The 20,375-nt window shown below is 36.6% G+C and overlaps 1 long non-coding RNA gene across 2 annotated transcripts in view; it reads left to right on the forward strand.

Moving 5' to 3' along the window:
- Positions 1 to 20,375, forward strand: part of LOC112151544 — a 72,839-nt gene continuing 52,464 nt past the window's right edge. Inside the window, exons 1-3 of one of the 2 annotated variants that reach the window (XR_002920150.2) lie at positions 1 to 274; positions 507 to 571; positions 4,789 to 6,413. This is a non-coding gene — a long non-coding RNA (uncharacterized LOC112151544). Of the gene's footprint in view, positions 275 to 506; positions 572 to 4,788; positions 6,414 to 20,375 lie in introns of those variants that run through there. The other variant, XR_002920151.2, reaches the window with a different exon arrangement.

The following is a 20,375-nucleotide window of genomic DNA, read 5'->3' on the forward strand; positions in this document are numbered from 1 at the left end:
TCACCAGTTGTTGGTCATTTAATTAGAAAAAAGTGTTTCCATTGGAGTTTTGCTAAATATATAAATCTTGATTTGCCTCAAAAACCACCTAATCCAAGTGCAACTGTAGCAGGTGTTTTATTTAGTTTATTTAATTCCACCAAATTTGATGTAATAGTTTTATTATGAACATTTCTATCTGGGTGTTAGTCCGTCCGAGGGTACTTGAACTCACCACGGTGACGCAGCAGACAGTGCTGCACATGCGCACTCAGACTGCTGCGGACTGGCTGAGGTAAGACGTTCTCCTCCTTGTGTCCGTTTTTTTGTAATATCTTAGCTTAAACTGCTTTTTAATTTGTTTTATCGGGATTTAACAAAAGTAGGAATTATACTGCATTAATTTTCCTCGGGTTGTGATTTGTTATTTTTGTTATTAGCGGCTTTAAACGAGCCGATGCGCCATTTTGGCGCCATTTTTCTTCTATTTTGTGTTGACTTTTCTTTCTTTTTCGTGTAATTTTCAGTCGTTAGGGGGAAGCGCTGAAGAAAATCCTGGACATCAGTGTACCATTTGTTTTCGGTCAACCAGGTATGATGTTAGTTTCTCATTTTATCGTGTTCTTTTCATGTTTTATTTCACGTGCGGCGGGGGGAGGTGCATTCGTACTCAGACTGCTGCGGACTGTGGCTGAGTCGTTAGGGGGAAGCACTGACGAAAATCCCGGACAGCAGTGTAACTTTTGTTTTCTGTTAACCAGAAAAAAAGAAATTAAATCAACGTTGGAGCCTGACCTGAACACAACGCAGACCAACCTGTGTTGGTCTGCGTTGTGTTCAGGTTCTTGATTACAGGTAAATAACACCATAACAGTGCTATGTTCTTTATAATGAGACAAGAGTGATCACACAAAAACCTGTACTCTGAGCTCAAAGGTGATGTAGAAGCTAAATGTATAGAATTGGTCCACATTCAAGTGTGTGATAAGAATTCCCAATAACTACACACTAAATGATCTTCTTTTTTATCTGACAACCGATCTATAACACAAGCAGAAATGGGTTATTGGTCAAAAATGATGAAAAAGATTTTTTATTCAAAGTCTTTTTGAGTCTTTGTGATGACATTAAATAGTATCTTGGAAAGACTCTAACAGGAAACGGTGAGAGCCAACATGTGGAGGAAAGAATGGTCGGCGCGACCATAAATACCCGTGGAAACGTACGCTACTGTACTGGAACGGTGGGAGTCCGCGCCCTCACTCTGTGGGAGAGTGTGTGTTTGTGTGGGGATATGTGACTGAAACTGAAGCCAGCGGAGCATCTCCAGATTCCCTCTCTAAAAACGGTCGGACTTCAGTGACGTCGATTCTTGGTAGTGAGAGTTGTTGTGCAGAGTAAGGCATATATTGAGTCCATATATGCACACACGGGAAGATTTATGAAGGCGTGTTTTTGCAGACTAGTTCATAGAACTCGTGTTACAACGTTAAAAAAAGCAGCAAAAGCTAAAAAAACACGGGTTTCAGGTTGACTGGTGGTGTTTTTCAGGTGTGAGCTTGTTTATCTGTAGAAGCTCCTCACCGAGAGGAAAAATAAGTTATACAAAATGAAAAAAAGAATTTTTTTTTTACATACTTTGGTTAAATTCCTGCAAAAACAGATGGGTTTCAGTAAAAACAAAAATACCTGGAGCTGCTTTCCTAACACTTTTTCAGATCAATAACTACTTTTTTAACTGCTGTGTTTACAAAAAATAATATTTAATTTTTGCTTTAGAAAACTTTTCTTTTCTTGCAGTCATACAGTTATCTTTCCTGAAGGCAGAATCTTGTCATGAGTCATTGTTGACGTAAAGTGTTAAAGTTAAAGGAACTTATGTTGATGTTCTCTTGGATAAAAGGTTAATAAACGCTTCGCTTTCAGCTAATTTCTCCAAATACTGACATAGAAAACAAATGAATACATACCTGCTGTGTGAAGGACAGCAAACACTTATAGGCGTAATAAGAAGAATATACTCTGGAATTAGCGTTTAAAGATAAAATATTCTATTCTTTCTGTCCCTCTTCAGAATCTTCTGAATCTCTTTTCAGGTCATGGGGTTGCTGGAGCCTATCCCAGCTACTGTTAGGGGGTACACCCTGAACTGGTCCCCCAATATAGACACATCAATTAAACTATGAGTCACAAAGAAAACTCCACGACGAAAAGACCCAGGGATTTGAACCAGGGCCTGTTTTTAAATATCGATTTAGTAAAATAGTACGATACTTTGGAGATACTTGTATCAATATAAAATACTGTCAATACAATATTTAATTAACTATATTAATAAAAATGTAGTTCCGTTTTCAGAGCTTCAGTCACAAGGCTGAAGCTGATAAAGCATCTTAGTCACATTCGCGAGCTCGTTCATCCTTTCACGCCGAAATATTTATGCAAAGAAGCTTAATTGTTTTAAAAGTACCGGTTTGGCAACATGTGTTTGAAAGAAAGCATTTTATTTTTTCCACCAAACATATAAAACCTTAATGTTTAAGACACATTTAATCTTTGTGGGGTTTTTTTCCCCTTTGTTGAAACAAGGAAAATCAGACAAAGTTGAGTGTTGAAAGAATATTTCCTAAAACATTAAAATATAAACACCCCAACTTTTTTTGGGTAAAAGATTACCTTGTTTAATGTTCTGATCATTAAAAAAAATGTAATTAAGAAATGTATTTTACAATTTTATATGTGTGGATGGTGTATAAATATTATCAGATAAAGTTTTAATTAAGTCACAATTACAAAAAAGAAAAGTAAAATATTGTCATCTCTGATATGATCTTTATCGTAATACGTATCGTATCGGCCCATGTATATCGCGATACATATCACATCGCCAGGCTCTTAAAAAAACCAGCCCTAGTGTTTTCCACACTGTAAGGCAGGGGGGGTCAAACTCAACCACACAAGGGGCCAAAATCCAAAATGCCAAATTAGCCGAAAAAACTAAAATAAAAAAAATAAAATGTAGGTAATCCAAAACAGCTAGCACGTAGCTGAAAAAAGCTAAACTTCAAAATAGCTTAAACCAGGAGTCTGCAACCTGCGGCTCCAGAGCCACACTTGGCTGTTTTATCTCTTCGTGGTGGCTCTCTGGATGAAGAAAATAAAGTAGTAATTTTCAAAAATTTGGAGATTATCTATTATTTTACCAATATGCTAACGTTTTTGGCTAATTTGTTATCTACTGGGGGTTTTAAGGCTAATTTAGAGTTTAGTTTCTATTATAGCAACATGCTAACATTTTGACTAATTTAGTTTACTGAGGAATTTTATGCTAATTTGGGGTTTAGCTAATAACAATGAGATTTTTTAAACTAATTGGTTCTCTACTGAAGTTTTTTTTGGTATAATTTAGCTTCTATTTTAGAAATATGCTAACATTTTTGACTAATTTAGTTTACTGAGGAATTTTAGGCTATTTTGGAGTCCAGCTAGTTATTGAGCAACGAGCTAGCTTTTTTGGGGGCTAATTTGGCCTCTAATGAAATGTTTTAAGTTAATTTGGAGTCTAGCTAATATTTTAGCAATATGCTAACATTTTTGGCTAATTTGTTATCTACTGGAGTTTTTAGGCTAATTTATAGTTTAGCTTTTATTTTAGCAACATGCTAACATTTTTGGCTAATTTGTTATCTACTGGAGTTTTTAGGCTAATTTAGAGTTTAGCATTTATTTTAGCAACATGCTCACATTTTTGGGTGATTTAATTTACTGAGGAATTTCATGCTAATTTGGAGTTCAGCAACGAGCTAGCTTATTCGCAAATTTGTCCTCTCCTAAAGGTAAAAGTAAAAATGTTTTTAAAAAAAAATATTTTGAGAAATGCTCAATTCTTTTTATATGTTTGCTTTTGTTTGTGCAAAAAAATAGACTTAATTTATGTTTATTTAAAAAAAAGGCGAAACAAAAAGAAGGTCATGAATGCGAATCCAAATTTCTTACCTGCTAAATTAAGACTTTACGGCTCCTTCTAGGTTCAGATCAGTAGAAAATAAGCCCAAATGACTCTTTTACTGTTAAAGGTTGCGACCCCTGGCCTAAACAAATCTTACTAAATGCCAAAACAGCCCAAAAAGGTAACAGAACGCCAATTTTTAAAACTTTAAAACCGTAACTTTTTAACATGAATATAAATAATAAAAATGCAATATGTATCGTATCGCCAGACTCTTGCCAATACACACCTCTATCAGTTACCATTTTACTGTAACTCTTCGACGTTTCTGTAATTCTAGCAGATTCTTTAGTAAAGTGTTGATTGTGTAAATGGTTTTAATTCCAATTCCACATGTTGCAGGACATCCAAAGAGCCTCCAAATTCCCCTACAAGCTGCTTTCTTTCACTTCCAGAGGTGCAGATGATTAATTTTGCTAATATCCCGATTTATTCTATTCAGAAATAAGCTCCTTTCTGGAGAAACGTTGCTCAACGCAGTTGCAAGAAAGTCTTAACAGAGGAATAAAACAACCAGTTGCACAACAGCAACAGTGTATGGAGGGTCACGTGTGGATGTGCCGTCAGCTCCGCATGGATAAAAGATTCCTCTGATAAATATAGGAGTTGGAGGATCGTATCCAAACAGACAGCTGCTCTCTCATGACACTGATGGTAATTGAATACGACCGGCAGCTTTCTGGAGAGCGCATAACTGAAGAAAACGGATATACATCCGCATCGTTTGCTGGAACTGGTGTTCTGAGTACAGTTTTAAGCGCTTTTACTTCTGTTTTACTCCTCACATTTTGATTCTGCAGGGGGGTGAAGAGCGGAGGTTAGGCTGGAGGGCACAGGGTGGGACGGTGGTCACAGTACGTCCTGTCCTGGCCCCTCTTCCCTCCAACAAGGGCCTGTGTGCTGACAGTGAAATGACATCACCAGGGGAGCCCTTTGTCCCCCTTTTTGGGAGCGTTGAAATTTTGCACACAAAGGCTCTTATCTCCACATCTGAGTGGACGCAGCACTTTTGAAAATCCCTAACAAGATTAAACCGTAGTGCGATCAGCTGTCAGTCCAAACACCATCGCTGCTTCTCAGAACTCACATAGGATGTAAGCCTGGCTGTTCAAACTGAACATGTCCACAGCTGCAGAGGGAGGGCGGGGGGCCACAGGGCAGTGCATTCGTGTGGTGACATTTAAGTCTTTGCATAGATCCATGCTTCACTTTCAGCTTAGATGACTAAAGAATTCCATTTTTAACTATTATTTTTTTACTTCCAGAATTCAAAACACCAAAAAACCCAATAAAACTCTAATGTTAAAATTTAATTGAATTGAATTCTGTTCTGTGGTGTTTTAAATGTAGAGTAATTTGATGTGTTGGGACTCATTACTGTGCGAGAAATCTAATCTCGTTTTGCTGTGTCACAACTCTGACCGCAATCGTTTCATTTTTCTTTTCATTCTGTGCTTTATTTCTTTACAGGAGTGTGACCTTTGTTTTTTTGGTGGATCTTTGTATGTCTGTCTGATCATTTTCAGGTGTAAGAAAAAAAATCGATTTGGCGATATATCGCGATACTTTATTTAGTAATACTTGTATTGATCTAAAGTGCTGAGACGGCGATATTTAATTTATTATTTATGAGTGTTTTGCACTTTTTTTTCTTATAGTGAAAAATATTTTGTTGAGAAAATCATAAAAAATTCAGATTTTTCTCTTTAAGAATTTTTTTTTCTCAATTTACCAAAATAAAAGCACCATGTATGCGTAAATGCAACTTGTATAAGAGATGCAGCTGCATTGAAAAAATGTTTTTATTTTTATTTTATTTAAGTGAATTAATATTGAGGTAGAGTTTTTTTCCTAATGTTTAAAGATTTTTAAAAATTGTACAATCTTTGGGATAAATCACGATACGGATTGCATCGTAAGTCGGGAGTCACAATACGTTCTGTATCGCCAGACTATTGCCAATACACGCCCCCTAGTGGTGACAGCTGCTAATGTTTTTACACCTTAATCTGGATTGATATTTCTTAAATTTTTGCTAAATTATTTGTAAATTAGGATGAAGTGATCATTCGCTCCATTTTGTGGAGTTCAGAAAACTTTTTCAAAGGGATTTCAGAGAAAACCGTATTTATATATTTTGAATTTTAATAATAAATTCACAAGAAGGAACATCATAAATAAAAAATATGGGTTTGCACATCAGGAAACATCTGGCTGTATTTAAATTAACTCACTTCTCCTAGTAACACAAACTTCATAGTAACTTTTCAGTAAGATGCAAAAACATAATCTAAGATGATAAATCTTAAATATCTTGTTAAGTCATTTGATCATAAAAACATTTTATTTTAGGTAATATATCTCTTATGAAACAAAGCTTTTTTTATTTACCTACTTTTAAAATTATAGTTAAAAAGTTGATAATAGTGAAATTTCACTTTGTTACAGTAAATATGTGTGTATTTTTTATGTTTATGTGTATATATGAATAATAATAAATATACTTTACATGTGTATATATGTCTTTGGGTAAATAATTTTATTTTTATTTCTAAAATATCTTCAAGTTATACTCATCATAAACTGACCAATCAGATGCCTCAAAAAAGTGAGTGGTCACTTTTAAGTGAAGGGGTGTGGCCTTCCTACAAGCTCACGACTAATGGAGAAAGTGGTTGCTATAGAAACGTTGACTCAGACCAGTTTGGAGCGATGACATCCAACATGGAAGCCTCCGTATCTTGAAAATATGGCGACTGAAGGAAGTTCAGTTGGAATAACAACACACTCACTTGCTCCAGTTCTCATATACAGTCAAATGCATTGATGAATTTGAACAGAATGTTGGACAAAAAGTGGAGAAACTCTCTTTTGAAGGAGTCAGTTAATGTAGATGGATTGCAAGTGGTCAAACCGATTGAAAATCTATGGTAGAAGTGGGAAAAAAAGGTCTTGTATTTCTATTATTGGCTTTTATTTCTACAAATAAACATTAAAACATTTCCTAAGCTTATAGTCAAAGAATTGTCAAATCAGTTGGAGCTCTTTTTAAATAAATGTTATTTTACACAAAAGTAAGTTAGGCAGACACAGGAATACATCCAGACTTCTGTTATAAATAGACGCTATTATTACAACATATCATCATTTTGGTTCACCGACTGACAAGCCCCGCCCACTCGACTCTGCTGCACACATGAGCCACACGTCCTGCTGCTGCTACACAATAAATATGATGCACAAAAGGAGGCTTTTCTGCCTGTTTTTGCACAAGCAAGAAACTAAATCGAAAAACATATGTAACATTATGTCATGTTTGGATATGTTTTTAATGCAAAGAAGCTGTTATGCCGTCCTAACTGGAACCATTTTTGGTTGTATTTATACTTGTTGAAAGACAGGATTAATTAACAGGACATCTTAGTTTTATTTTTTTGCATCTGTTTGGGTAAAAGACACTTTTTCTTTTAGTAAACATAAACTTTTGTGTATTTTATTGGTTCATATCGAGGACAAGAACATGATAAAATTCTAAAATGTTCCTTTTCTTGTTAAATGTTTTTTTTTCTTTCATGAACCGCCGTCGTTTCTCCAGTTTTTAGCATTTCATGTTCAGTCAAGTCTCGTATAAGCATTTGAGTTGCTGTTTTAATATTAGCCATTCATTTAATTCCAAAACAGAGAGTAAAAGTACTACTTTTTAGATATTTTGGTATTAAATCTAGTCACTTATTCCTTAGAATTGCATTAGGCTAATTGCTAATTGACTTTTTTTTTACATGTATAGCTGTAATAACCTTTATTTAACCCTTAAAAATTTAGCTCCTTTAGCTCAGATGTTTACATTCCTTCGACTAACGTAACCGTTTACACATTTACCATAATTCCAGAACATTTTGAATCGAAGAAAAGCAACCCACTGATATTCAACCCTTTACGGTCCATAAATCAGTTAAAATTTAAAGCTGCGCTCACACCAGAAAACAACACAGATTTGCAGCTGCATAAGTAAATATTTGGTAATAATAGCCTGGAGAAAAACTTCACTACAGGTTGATCTTAAAGCAGAGCTTCCTCAGGAGTTGCTGACTTCATTAAAACAATTTAAATGGGATTCCCTGAGTTCACATGATGAAGAAGAAGAAGAACGGAAGCTGCAGATGCCGTCCAGATGTGCTCCTGCTTTCTCAGAACGTGATGAAACATCAGTGATAAAAACATCTGTGAAACAGCAAACAATTTCAGATTTTTTTAGACTGTGAGCCTCATGTAAAGAACATGTTCCTCATATTTAACACAATTCTTGGATACATTGACATCTCTTCTGTCTAAACTCGAGTTTAAACGTGTCCGTTAAGTTTAACCCGAGCCTCTCAGGGTCGTTTTTAATTGCGATCATCTCCCTCAAAAGCATTTAAAACAATCGTGTGCGACAATCTGCGCTGATTACTTCAATTTGTCGCTCAATGCTCGTCGTTTCCGCTCCACTGGCTTTGTGTTTGTGTGCTGTGACCGTAAACATGAACATCAGACGTCATGGGCATACATTAATGCATGTATTCAATAGAGCTTTTTGAAGGGTTACCAGCATGAGGACTGAAGAAGGAAACAGATTTAAGGAGAATTAATTTTTAACGAGCACTTTTTATGCTCTTTGACGAACAATGCGTCAATTAAATGAACAGCATCTTTCCGATTCATGTAAAGTTAGGTAGGTTTCATTTTTAATGAATGATACGATAAACAAGTTAAAATAGATTTAAAATGTGACGTGAAGACCAAAACGGCAACAAATGGCAGCTTTTATCTTTTAAAGGGATCTTACTGCTCCCTAAAAACTCAATTAAACGATTTTAGCAATCTTATATCCTTTATACTTTTAGTATTCATAAACTAGTTCATCAAGTTTTTCAAATATTGAGACAAATATGCCGAATAGGAAATTTATGAGAAATTGCTCAAAACTTTGTGCACTTTAAAATTTGTGATCTTCGCATTTTAGCTAAAGACACCATTAAACTTTAAAATGCTCAGCAACAACTGGGCTTTGAGGTAAATTAACATTTAGCTTTTATTTTAGCGAGCTGTTTTAGGCTAATTTAGGTAAATTTGGAGTTTAGCTACCACTTTAGCATTATGCTAGCTGTTTTTGAATAATTTAGACATTTTTGTTATGCGAATTGGGAGTTCAGCTAAAATTTTAGCTTTATGCTAGCTGTTTTTAGCTAATTTAGGCATTTTTAATCAGGCAAATTTGGAGTTTAGCTAAAATTTTAGCGTAATGCAAGCTGTTTTTGGCTAATTCTGACATTTTATCAGGGAAATTTGGAGTTTAGCTAACCGTTAGCATTATGCTAGCTGTTCTTGACTAATTTAGACATTTTTATTAAGCCAATTGGGAGTTCAGCTAAAATTGTAGCCATATGCTAGCTGCTTTTTTCTAATTTAGAGATTTTTATCAGACGAATTTTGAGTTTAGCTAAAATTTTAGCCATATGCTAGCTGTTTTGGATAATTTAGTCATGTTTCAAGTTTTTTCAGCAACTTTTGGAGTTTAGCTAATATTTTAGCGTAATGCTAGCTGTTTTGGCTAATTTAGACATTTGTATTAGGCAAACTGGGAAATCAGCTAAAATGTTAGCATTATGCTAGCAGTTTTAGCTGATTTAGTCATGTTGCCAGTTTTTTAGACAAATCTAGAATTTAGCTCACATCTTAGCATTATGCTAGTTGCTTTTGGCTAATTTATATATTTTTCTCTGTTTAAAGGTACATTTTGAGTGTAGCTAACATTTTAGCATTATACTAGCTGTTTTTTGCTAATTTGGACATTGTTCCAGTTTTTTAGACATATCTTCCATCCATCTTCCTGAACGCTTCTTCCCTGTCGGGGTCGCGGGGGTGCCGGAGCCTATCCCGGCTACTGATGGGCGAAGGCGGGGTACACCCTGGACAGGTCGCCAGTCTGTCACAGGGCCTCAATCACACACACATCCACTCTCAGACACACCTAGGGACAATTTAGAGTCATCAATTAACCTATGAAGCATGTTTTTGGACGGTGGGAGGAAGCCGGAGTCCCCGGTGAAAACCCACGCATGCACGGGGAGAACATGCAAACTCCACACAGAAAGGTCCCAGCCGGGATTCTAACCGGGGCCTTCTCGCTGTGAGGCAAGAGCGCTGACCACTGCTCCACCGTGCAGCCCTAGACATATCTTGAGTTTAGCTAACATTTTAGCATTATGCTAGCTGTTTTGACTAATTTAGTCATGTTTGCTGTTTTTTTAGGCAAATTGTGGAGTTTAGCTAATATTTTAGCTTAATGCTAGCTGTTTTTGGCTAATTTAGACATTTTTATTGGGCAAATTGGGAGTTCAACTAAAGTTTTATTATTATGCTAGCTATTTTGGCTAATTCAGTCATGTTGCCGTTTTTTTTAAACAAATCTGGAATTTAGCAAGCGTTTTGCATCATGCTAGTTGCTTTTGGCTAATTTAGATATTTGCCCCTGTTTACGTTAAATTTCGAGTTTAGCTAACATTTTAGCATTATGCTAGCTGTTTTCGGCTAATGTAGACACGTTTCCAGTTTTTTTAGGCAAATATGGAATTTAGTAAGTTATCAACTATCAGCTCTTTCATCTTCAGTGTCCACATTCAGCTTACAGTATTCACACTTGCATTATCATAGGTAATGCTATATATTTAGTTTATTTATTTACCTTTAAGTAACCAAGGAAGTCCTGTTGAGATTAAAAATCTCTTTTTCAATGGACCCCTGGGGGGGTCACATACACATACACACCAAAGGACAATCAGCAATAAAATATTTGACTTTTGTTCTTTAAATAACTTGGAATAATGCATAAAGATAAAATAAAACAATATAATGTTCTCAAGCACAAAGCAGCTGAAATAAATGGGCTGCAGAAAAGCTACCTGCTCCTGAGTCTTGCAGTTTAACCTCTGCAGAGTGAAGGTTAACACCAAAGACAGCTGCGGGATCTCATCTGGGTCTTTGCATAATTAAAGAGAAAATGAAGAATAAATTAGGAAAGATTCTGGGTTAACGTTTTTTTCTTTTTCTGTAGATTTAAGGTCACTTTGACTGAAAACATAATTTATTAATCAAAAAAATTCTTTAAAATTACAACTGAGAGTCTTGACAACATACATGAAATAAAAGCCAAACAACAAATGTCCACTCAAATCAATGCATAAAAGTGACAAATCAAAGGCTTGATAACGCGCTGTCACTCTCTTCATGGCGGTGACCCCGACACAGGCGGCTTTACATTCAACAGAGCTGGTCGGACTGGTGTCGAGCCCTGCGGTTCAAAGGTGACTGGAAGACCAGCGCCGTCCAAGAAATTAGAGCAAACTAATTGTCCATTAGTCCATTTTAATTACAGCTGAATCTGAAGAGAGTCTGGTTCACCAGTTTCAGGGCCATGACACCAGCACTTGGTGTGTGTGCATGTGTGTGCGGTTCCTGATGGAAAATTAGATTATGCATGCTGCAGTGCACGGCACACAAAAGCAAATTTCTAATTTCAGCCACAAACAAAGACTTAAAGGTGAGACACATCCGCTGTTTATGAGGTGTTTTCTTTGACTGTTCAGTCAGCATTTGTCATTGTACAGAGAAATACATCTTAAATTCTGTTTTTCAATTTTTCTTCAGTTTTTCCAAGTTGGATTTTTAATTAATTATTTTTTTTACATTTTAATTTTGTGTATTTGTAACTTTAAAGTGCATTGTCAATAAACTGTCTATTTTCAAACTCATGTCAATTATAGGACGAATTAAACAATATAAAACAGTCCTAACTAACTCCCATCTTTGTTAATAACATAAAAAAATAGTCTGACACTGGTACACGTTAGCATACTTACGTATCCAGCCTTATACCATGGTCTGGGTGAATACTCTATTCTGATTGGCTGCTGGGTGTGCATTAAATTGTGATAATGCACATAACGCACACCTAAAAAAGAAGTTCCGGTCACACAGACCAAACGTTTGATATCACTGCGCAGGCTTCTTTAAAACACATTTTTCCTTCATCATCTGGACAAAACAAGCAGTAATGGATGAACTTTCTCTCTGAACTGATGCTTTATTTAACTTATTGTAGCAACCAGCATTTATATTCCTCTATTGGCAAATTGGTTATTCTCCTTCTATTAAAACAGCACTCAACATGAAAGGTGTAGTCTTCTGTTTCACCACAAGAGGGAGTTTCTCCTTTTAGAGCAGCTCCGAAGAACAAACCTGTCGTGAAATGAAACACAGACAGAAGCTGAATATGTTCTAGCTGCTCACTGAAGGCTTAACTTCAGAAAAAGAAGAAAAATATCCTAATTTGTCCGGGTCTTTCTTTCAAAACAGCGACACTTTACCGCTGCGGCTGAGGTCTGTATCGGCTTCCGGCTTCATGCCGTGTTTCATGTCAGCGTGACAACAAACCGCATCACGGATCAAATAGTCCGTTTTTTTGTGAAAAAATGAGCTAAACCAAAGAAATAACAAGAACAAAATACTAAATATTGATTAAATGTTTATTTATTTTGTAAATGACCATGGTATAAGCGGGATAATACCCTCCGAAGAGTGCATTATGAAAAATTTACGCTTCGCGTCGGACGGTTTAGGCCTCCGCGTCGTGCGTTAATTTCTCATAACGCACACTTCGTCGGATATTATCCCTTACATAGATCCACTGTGTTCTGATGATCACAATGTGGATTGTTTGTTAAAAAAATTACATTTAAACACATTTTTTTTAAACAAAAATTGTTCAAACGCAATGCATTGTGGTCTATTTTCTCTAACATAGAGAGCATTGATGCGCACTAGTTTTTTGCAAAGACTTCTTGGAAATTTGGAACCGTAGATTCAGACAGCACTACAAAATGGTGAACGGACTATACAGTGCACAATATAGTGAATAGGGAAGGAATTTGGACATATCCAGATTGATACAACAAAAACACACAATGCTATGACGACGCTAACTCCCAATCTTGTTAGCAACACGTGAAGAAACAGTCTGACACCGCTACATGTTAGCATATTCACAATACCATCAAACCTTGTTGGTAAATCTTAAAAAAAAAATCCAGACCACTAAAATAAATGTTACTGTGATTATTCTTACCCCCAACTTTGTTAGCAACACACAAAAAATAAAAGCAGTCTGACGCCGCTACATGCTAGCTGTGTTAGCTTGTTAAACAGGCGCCCAACCTTGTTTGTAACACTACCACAAAAAGCTGTGACAAAAGCTCCCAAGCTTGTTAGTATCATGTAAGAAAACATTTTGAAACCACATTCTTACAATAACATCCAAATTTGTCGTAAAAAAGAGATTTTTCGACAGAGAATCGCTTCAACTTCAGTAAATACAACCCAAATGATTCCATATCTAAGGCGCTCCGGATAGCAAGGTGCACAATCGTTTTTTTTTTTTAAAACAAAAAAGATAATTACACTACCTTGAATAAACATTATTATCAGAACGAGTCTCATACTTTGTTTGTCAGCGTCATTTTGATTAAATCATGTTTATCATTCATATTTGTCCCTAAGGTGAAACCTGACCCTTGTTAACTTGCTCATTACCTGGGCTAAATCCCTGCGTCGATGCAGGATTTGTAATTAGCATATTTTAATTAGCATATTACCACGCTTACATCTAGTTAACAGTCCAGTTGACTCCCTGCTGCACCCTGTTAAGCCCCGTCAGCAGCCTGGATCTCCATCTGCAAACAGCAGACGCTCCCCAGCTGAACGTTCTCGGCCGCAGCTTTGATCAGATGAATCCTCATGCCGATGGTTGGAAAGCGTCTTTCTTTCATTCACATTACAGCATATTTTTCTGGGAAGTGCTTGGGAATCACACCAGCATCCGAGCTTGAGAGCGCACTGTGAGGGAGTTCGTTTTCTTGGAAAGAGGAGTGCAGAAATGTCTTTGACATGCGTTGATTGCTGATCCTGCACACGCTCTAACTGTAGCATTCCTTATCGCAGCTCAAAGTTTGCCGCTCATGATTCGAGCCACATGTAGCCGCTATAGAATATCATCCTGCCAGCAGTTCTTCATGGTGTGGAATGCCTATTTTTGGCTAGACTGGTGCATTTTTCTGCATGGAAAAAAAAAAGTCAAACACTCAAACGTGCCTGACAGCACTTTTGAGCCTTCTGTGAGGTACAGCTTTTACTGTAAAACAGCTGTTTAGCTTCCTTAAATCAAGCTATTTGTGGCCACATAATTACTGTCTAGGATTTCTCCAGTTCTTTTTCTTTTAACAAGAATCTGGAGCTGGTTTCAGTTTTCAAGCGCAAATTTTGTAGAGTGGAAAGTCTGTAAATAGAAAAGAAAATCAGCTGAATTTTTGCTATTCTTGGGGAATTGAGGTCAAGACACAATGTTTCTGAATCCTACTAAACAGCCACCCTCAAGATCTAAATTATGTAAGTCCTCAAGTGACCACAAGGGCGTGGTTGCTGAAGTGAGTCAATCTCCATTTATTTTTATAGCAAAAAGTCCAACTCCATACCCAAATAAACTTGTTCTAAGGCGTTTTAAGAAACATTTTTGATCTGATTTAAGTCAATCGTAATATTTTAATGAAAAATTGCTAATTTCAATTTCAATTTTTAGGCATAAAAGGGGAAAAGTGAGAGCCTTTTTAACTCTGTTTAATGACTTATGTAGGCCGTGGCTTGTTAACTACAAATATTACAGACTATGTTTGCAAAAAAATATATTACATAATGTCTAGATATGAGTCAGATTTGCCTCAACTCTGTACTTCTGGGTTTTTAAAATTATTTTGACAGTTTTTTGGCTTCCATTTATTTTGGGTAGCCGAAACAAACAAATAAAGCAAACAAACAAGAAAAAGATAGGGTTAAAAAGGAAAATCATAAGTGATGAATAAAAGTAAAACAGGAAATGCTAAATGTATCTCAGCGTTGCTCGCTTTCTCAATATTCCAGGAGATAAATTGCCGCTGTGGGGAGCAGGGGCCAGCCTGCTCGGGTCAACTGAACTGTGATGTTTTTCATATTTCCATCCAGACAATAATTAAAAAAAGGTCCCTCAATTTTTCCCCCCTCTTGAGTTAACGTGGAACGGCCTTCAAACTCAGTCACAGAGACACAGACACACAGTGGAAGCGGCTGTCATCCAGACACCCCCCTCCCCAAATGAGACAGAAGCCCTGCTAACGAGAAAATCTTTGAAGGATTTTATTTTTTTGTAGATTTTTGTAGAACTCCTCACAACACATAAACCTGATCAACATTATCACAGACACCCGCAGGCAAAAAATATTCAGTGAAAAAAATGCATTAGATTTCGTATCACGATACATGTGTCATGATACGATACGTATTGGTATATATCACAAGACAGTAACAAAGATATTAAAAATATTCAGAAAAAACACATCAGATTTTGTATCACGATACACGTGTAACAATACGATACATATTGTGATACATCACTAGACATTAACAGAGACAGACTCACATACATGAAAAATATTTAGTGAAAAAAATGCATTAGATTTTGTATCACGATACATGTGTCATGATACAATACGTATTGGTATATATCACAAGACAGTAACAGAGACATGAAAAATATTTTTAAAAAAGCATCAGATTTTTTATCACGATACAATACATATCGCAACATGTCAAAAGACGGTAACAGAGACAGACTCGCAAAAATGAAAAAATATTCCGGGAAAAAAATGCATCAGATTTCATATCACGATACACATATCACAACATGATACGTATCGCAATATATCACTAGATAGTAACAGAGACAGACTCTTCAGAAAAAATACATCAGATTTTGTATCACGACACACGTGTCAACACAATACGTATCACGATGTATCACAATACTGTAACAGACTCACATACATGACAATTTTTCTGTGAAAAAAATGCATCAGATTTCGTATCACAAAACACGAATCATGATACGATATGTATCGTGATATATACAATATATCACTAGATAGTAACAGAGCCAGACTTGCATACATGAAAAGTATTCAGTGAAAAATAATATATCAGTTTTTGTATCGCGAACATGTGTCAATACAATACGTATCACAATGCAGTAACAGACTCACATACATGACAATTTTTCGGTGAAAAAAATGCATCAGATTTCGTATCACAATACACGAATCATGATACGATATGTATCGTGATATACGCAATATATCACTAGATAGTAACAGAGACAGATTCGCATACATGAAAAATATTCAATAAAAAAATTGCATCAGATTTCATTACTGTGACAAAAATATGCATAAATATTTATACAAGTCAAACATGTAGTTAGAAATTCTACATTAATATCTCAATTTGCACAACACGATGTATATACGACCATTAAATGGCTTCAAACAGGTGTCAAACAATAAATGCACTCCTATAAGAGGGACTCGATATGGACCTCTGAGGGATTAGTAAGTACACTTAATGCCAAGGATAAGTGAGAAACATATGCTGGCAATATAATCTTAATGTAGACACATAAATACATCTGCTTCTCTGGGATTATTTGATGGAGGGATAACAATATGTTTTAGATAATGCATACTTAGCTTCTTCAAGGATCTTTATGGTTTTCATCCTGCACAACATTGTCGACAGAGTAATGAATGAATCATCATTTATATCAAGGATTCCTTTTAGCCTGAAGACAATGCAGAACATCTAACAATCAGAATCCAATCCATTATCTTGCACACTTTGAAGTCACGAACTATTTGACCACATCCTCTGGTACATTCTTTGTGAAAGAGAAAGTCCATCAATCAAAGTTTCCCTCAAGGGAGCCGTGAAAGGTTTGACGTTACGCAAACAGTAATTTGACTCGTCCTGCCTCTGAAGGGGCCCGTGTGTTGTCATGTTGTGTTGAGGTTCACATCAGGGGTCGAGCGAGACTCCAGCATCAATCTGGAATTGTCTGCTGGTCAGGGAGGAGAGGCCTAATAGGAAAAAATGTACCACCTCATCACCACCTCCCAGGGCTGCCATAATGGAGCATCCATGGTCATTAATGGAGCGTACCTCCCACCTCAAGAGCCCCTTTTCAGTCTCTGTCATCATTCACGGCCATCACTTCCTCAGAATTTAATGGTTTTGGAGGTTCCTTTTATCCCTTTGTCTCTGCACCTCTGTGTCTCTTCCCCATTTAGGAGCCCGAACTAGAGGACGGGCCTGTTAGTTGGGTGTTGGGGCTGACCTCTGAACCCCTTTACTGGAGACTCCTTAAGCTTTGTTTTGGGGCTCTGTCCCCCTTGCCAAGGCAAATCAGAGCTCGGGCGGGTCACAGGGAGAAGGAGCCACCGGGGGTCTCATTGTCTTCCCATTCACATCACAGATAAGTGGTGCGGAGTGGACATCAGACGCTCCTCGCAGCCACACACACTGAAGGGACCATTTCCACGCAAAGTGACAGCTCCCATTGCGAAAGGAATGCATGTGAATCGAAAAGGTTCAAAGAGACACGCCAGCAAACCAACGACATGGGAGCGTTTGATTGCAAAGCGCCGGTCCTTCCCCTTTCAATATGTCACGACATATCTGCAACCAAACGGAGGAGCAGCGTCAGAAGAATTATTATAAAGTTGAGTTCTCCACTTAATGCAGGGGTGTCAAACTCAATCGCACAAGAGGCCAAAATCCAAAACACATCTTAGGTCGTGGGCTGAACAGGATGAACATTTACTGAACACTCTATAACTACATTTTTAAAACTTTAAAACTGTAACTTTTTAACATAATTATGAACTAGATATATAGCATCACCATAGATAATGCTAATGTGAATGCTGTTAGTTGAATTTGGCCGCTTAAGATGCTAGTGCTGATTGCAGAAGATGCTGAAACTGATGCCTGAAAATGCTGAAATTAACAGCTGAAAACACTGAAGCTGATAACTGAAAACGTTGAACTTGATAACTGAAAGCGCGGAATTTTATATCTAAAAACACTGAACTTAATAGCTGAACACACTGAAGCTGAAAGCTGAAAACAGTGAAATGTATATCTAGAAATGCTGAAATTGATATCTAAAAATGCCGAAGTTAATAGCACAAAACACTGAAGCTAATAGCTCAAAATGCAGAAACTGATTGCTGAAAATGCTAAAATTTATATCTAAAAACACTGAAATTAATAGCTGAAAACACTGAAGCTCACAGCCGAAAACGCTGAACTTGATAGCTGAAAATGCTGAAATTGATATCTAAAAACGTTGAAGTTGATAGCTGAAAACACTGAAGCTCACAGCTGAAAACGCTGAACTTGATATCTGAAAATGCTGAAACTGATATCTAAAAACGTTGAAGTTGATAGCTGAAAGCACTGAAATAGATATCTAAAAACGATGAAATAGATATCTAAAAATGTTGAAGTTAGTAGCTGAAAACACTGAAGCTGATAGCTGGAAATGCTGAAACAGATAGCTGGAAATACTGAAGTTGATTTCTAAAAATGCTGAAATTAATAGCAGAAAACACTGAAGCTGACAGCCAAAAACGCTGAACTTGATAGATGAAAATGCTGAAATTGATATCTAAAAACATTGAAGTTGATAGCTGAAAACACTGAAGCAGATAGCTGAAAACGCTGAAATGGATATGTAAAAACACTGAAGTTACCAGCTGAAAACACTGAACTTGATAACTGAAAGCACAGAATTTTATATCTAAAAACGCTGAAGTTAATAGCTGAACACACTGAAGCTGATAGCTGAAAACACTGAAATTGATATCTAAAAACGCTGAAGTTAATAGCACAAAAAACTGAAGCTAATAGCTTAAAATGCAGAAACTTATAGCTGAAAACGCTGAAATTGATATCTAAAAACGCTAAAATAGACATCTAAAAATGTTGAAGTTAGTAGCTGAAAACACTGAAGCTGAAAGCTGAAAATGCTGAAACAGATAGCTGGAAATACTGAAATTGATTTCTAAAAATGCTTAAGTTAATAGCTGAAAACACTGAAATTAATATTTAAAAATGCTGAAATGGATATATAAAAATGTTTAAGTTAGTAGCTGAAAACAGAAGCTGATAGCTGAAAATGCTGAAATTTATTTCTAAAAATGCTGAAGTCACCAGCTGAAAACACAGAAGCTGATAGCTGAAAACACTGAATTTGACAGCTTAAAACACTGAAGTCAATAGCTGAAAACAGTGACAGCTAAAATATTAGCTAAATGCCAAATTAGCCTTAAAAAAAAAGAAAAAAACATAGGTTAGCCAAAGCAGCCTGTATGTAACTGAAAAAATAGCTAAACTTCAAAATAGCCTATAAATCACAAAAAGTCAAATTTAGCCAAAACAGCTAGCGTGTAAATATTAACCTAACTCCAAAACAATCTAAAAAAAATGAAAAAAGTCTAAATTAGCTAAAACATCTAGCATGTTGCTGAAATATTAGCTAAACTCCAAAATAGCCTAAAAAATTGTAGTAAATGCTAAAATAGTCCAAAAAGCTAGCAGAATCTTTAAAACTGTAACTTTGAACATAATGATGTATAATAAAAACAAGCAGGAATATTATTCCAGAATAAATCAACTTGATCTGGAGAGTCGGATAGAATTACCGGAGGGCCGGATCTGGCCCCAGGGCCTTGACTTTGACACATGTGACTTTTGTAGGAACCCATAGAAGGCTGTGAAATACATTTTCCAGTGACACGACAGAAAAACGCATCCGTGATGCAGCAGGAGTGACCGCTGCAAATTTGATTCTGCCTTTTGTTCTTTAGGGGGCAGGAGAGAGCCGGGGGAAAAAGGTTGAGTGGACAGACCTGTAGTCGGGGGTGGGATTAGGGGGGGGCATGTCCACCCTCTATTCCCGCCATGGCCAGGGCTCAGGAGATTAATGCAGACTAAAGAGGAGGGCTGGTGCTAGCAAGTCACTGCTAGGTCTGTGTTTTCTCATCATCTTTCTGCTGACCGGGAATGAATGCAAATCAGGAGATTCATTTAAAGAGCAGTTATAAAACTCCCTGATTTGCACACATGATTATTCACGTCCCCTCCTAAGCAGCCCGCATTAAATATGCTTTATGTTGCTGATATATTGAATCCATTTGAAAACTTTGTCATGGCAACATTATTTTATTTCATGATTCATTTCTTCGTCTATTCCCCTGCGGGAGAGCGAGATTAGAGAGGCAAAGCCCGCCGTGGATCCGTTGACAACTCATTTCATCAGCTCATCACAGGACATATTGCTGTTTTGTTAGCCCGGTGAAAAGCAGCTTAAGAGGTTCATCCTCAATAAAACCTGCTGAGAGTCAGAGCTGAACCTGAACGGCAGACTGAA

This window comes from Oryzias melastigma, linkage group LG20, assembly GCF_002922805.2.
Source record: "Oryzias melastigma strain HK-1 linkage group LG20, ASM292280v2, whole genome shotgun sequence".
NCBI classification, from domain to species: domain Eukaryota; kingdom Metazoa; phylum Chordata; class Actinopteri; order Beloniformes; family Adrianichthyidae; genus Oryzias; species Oryzias melastigma.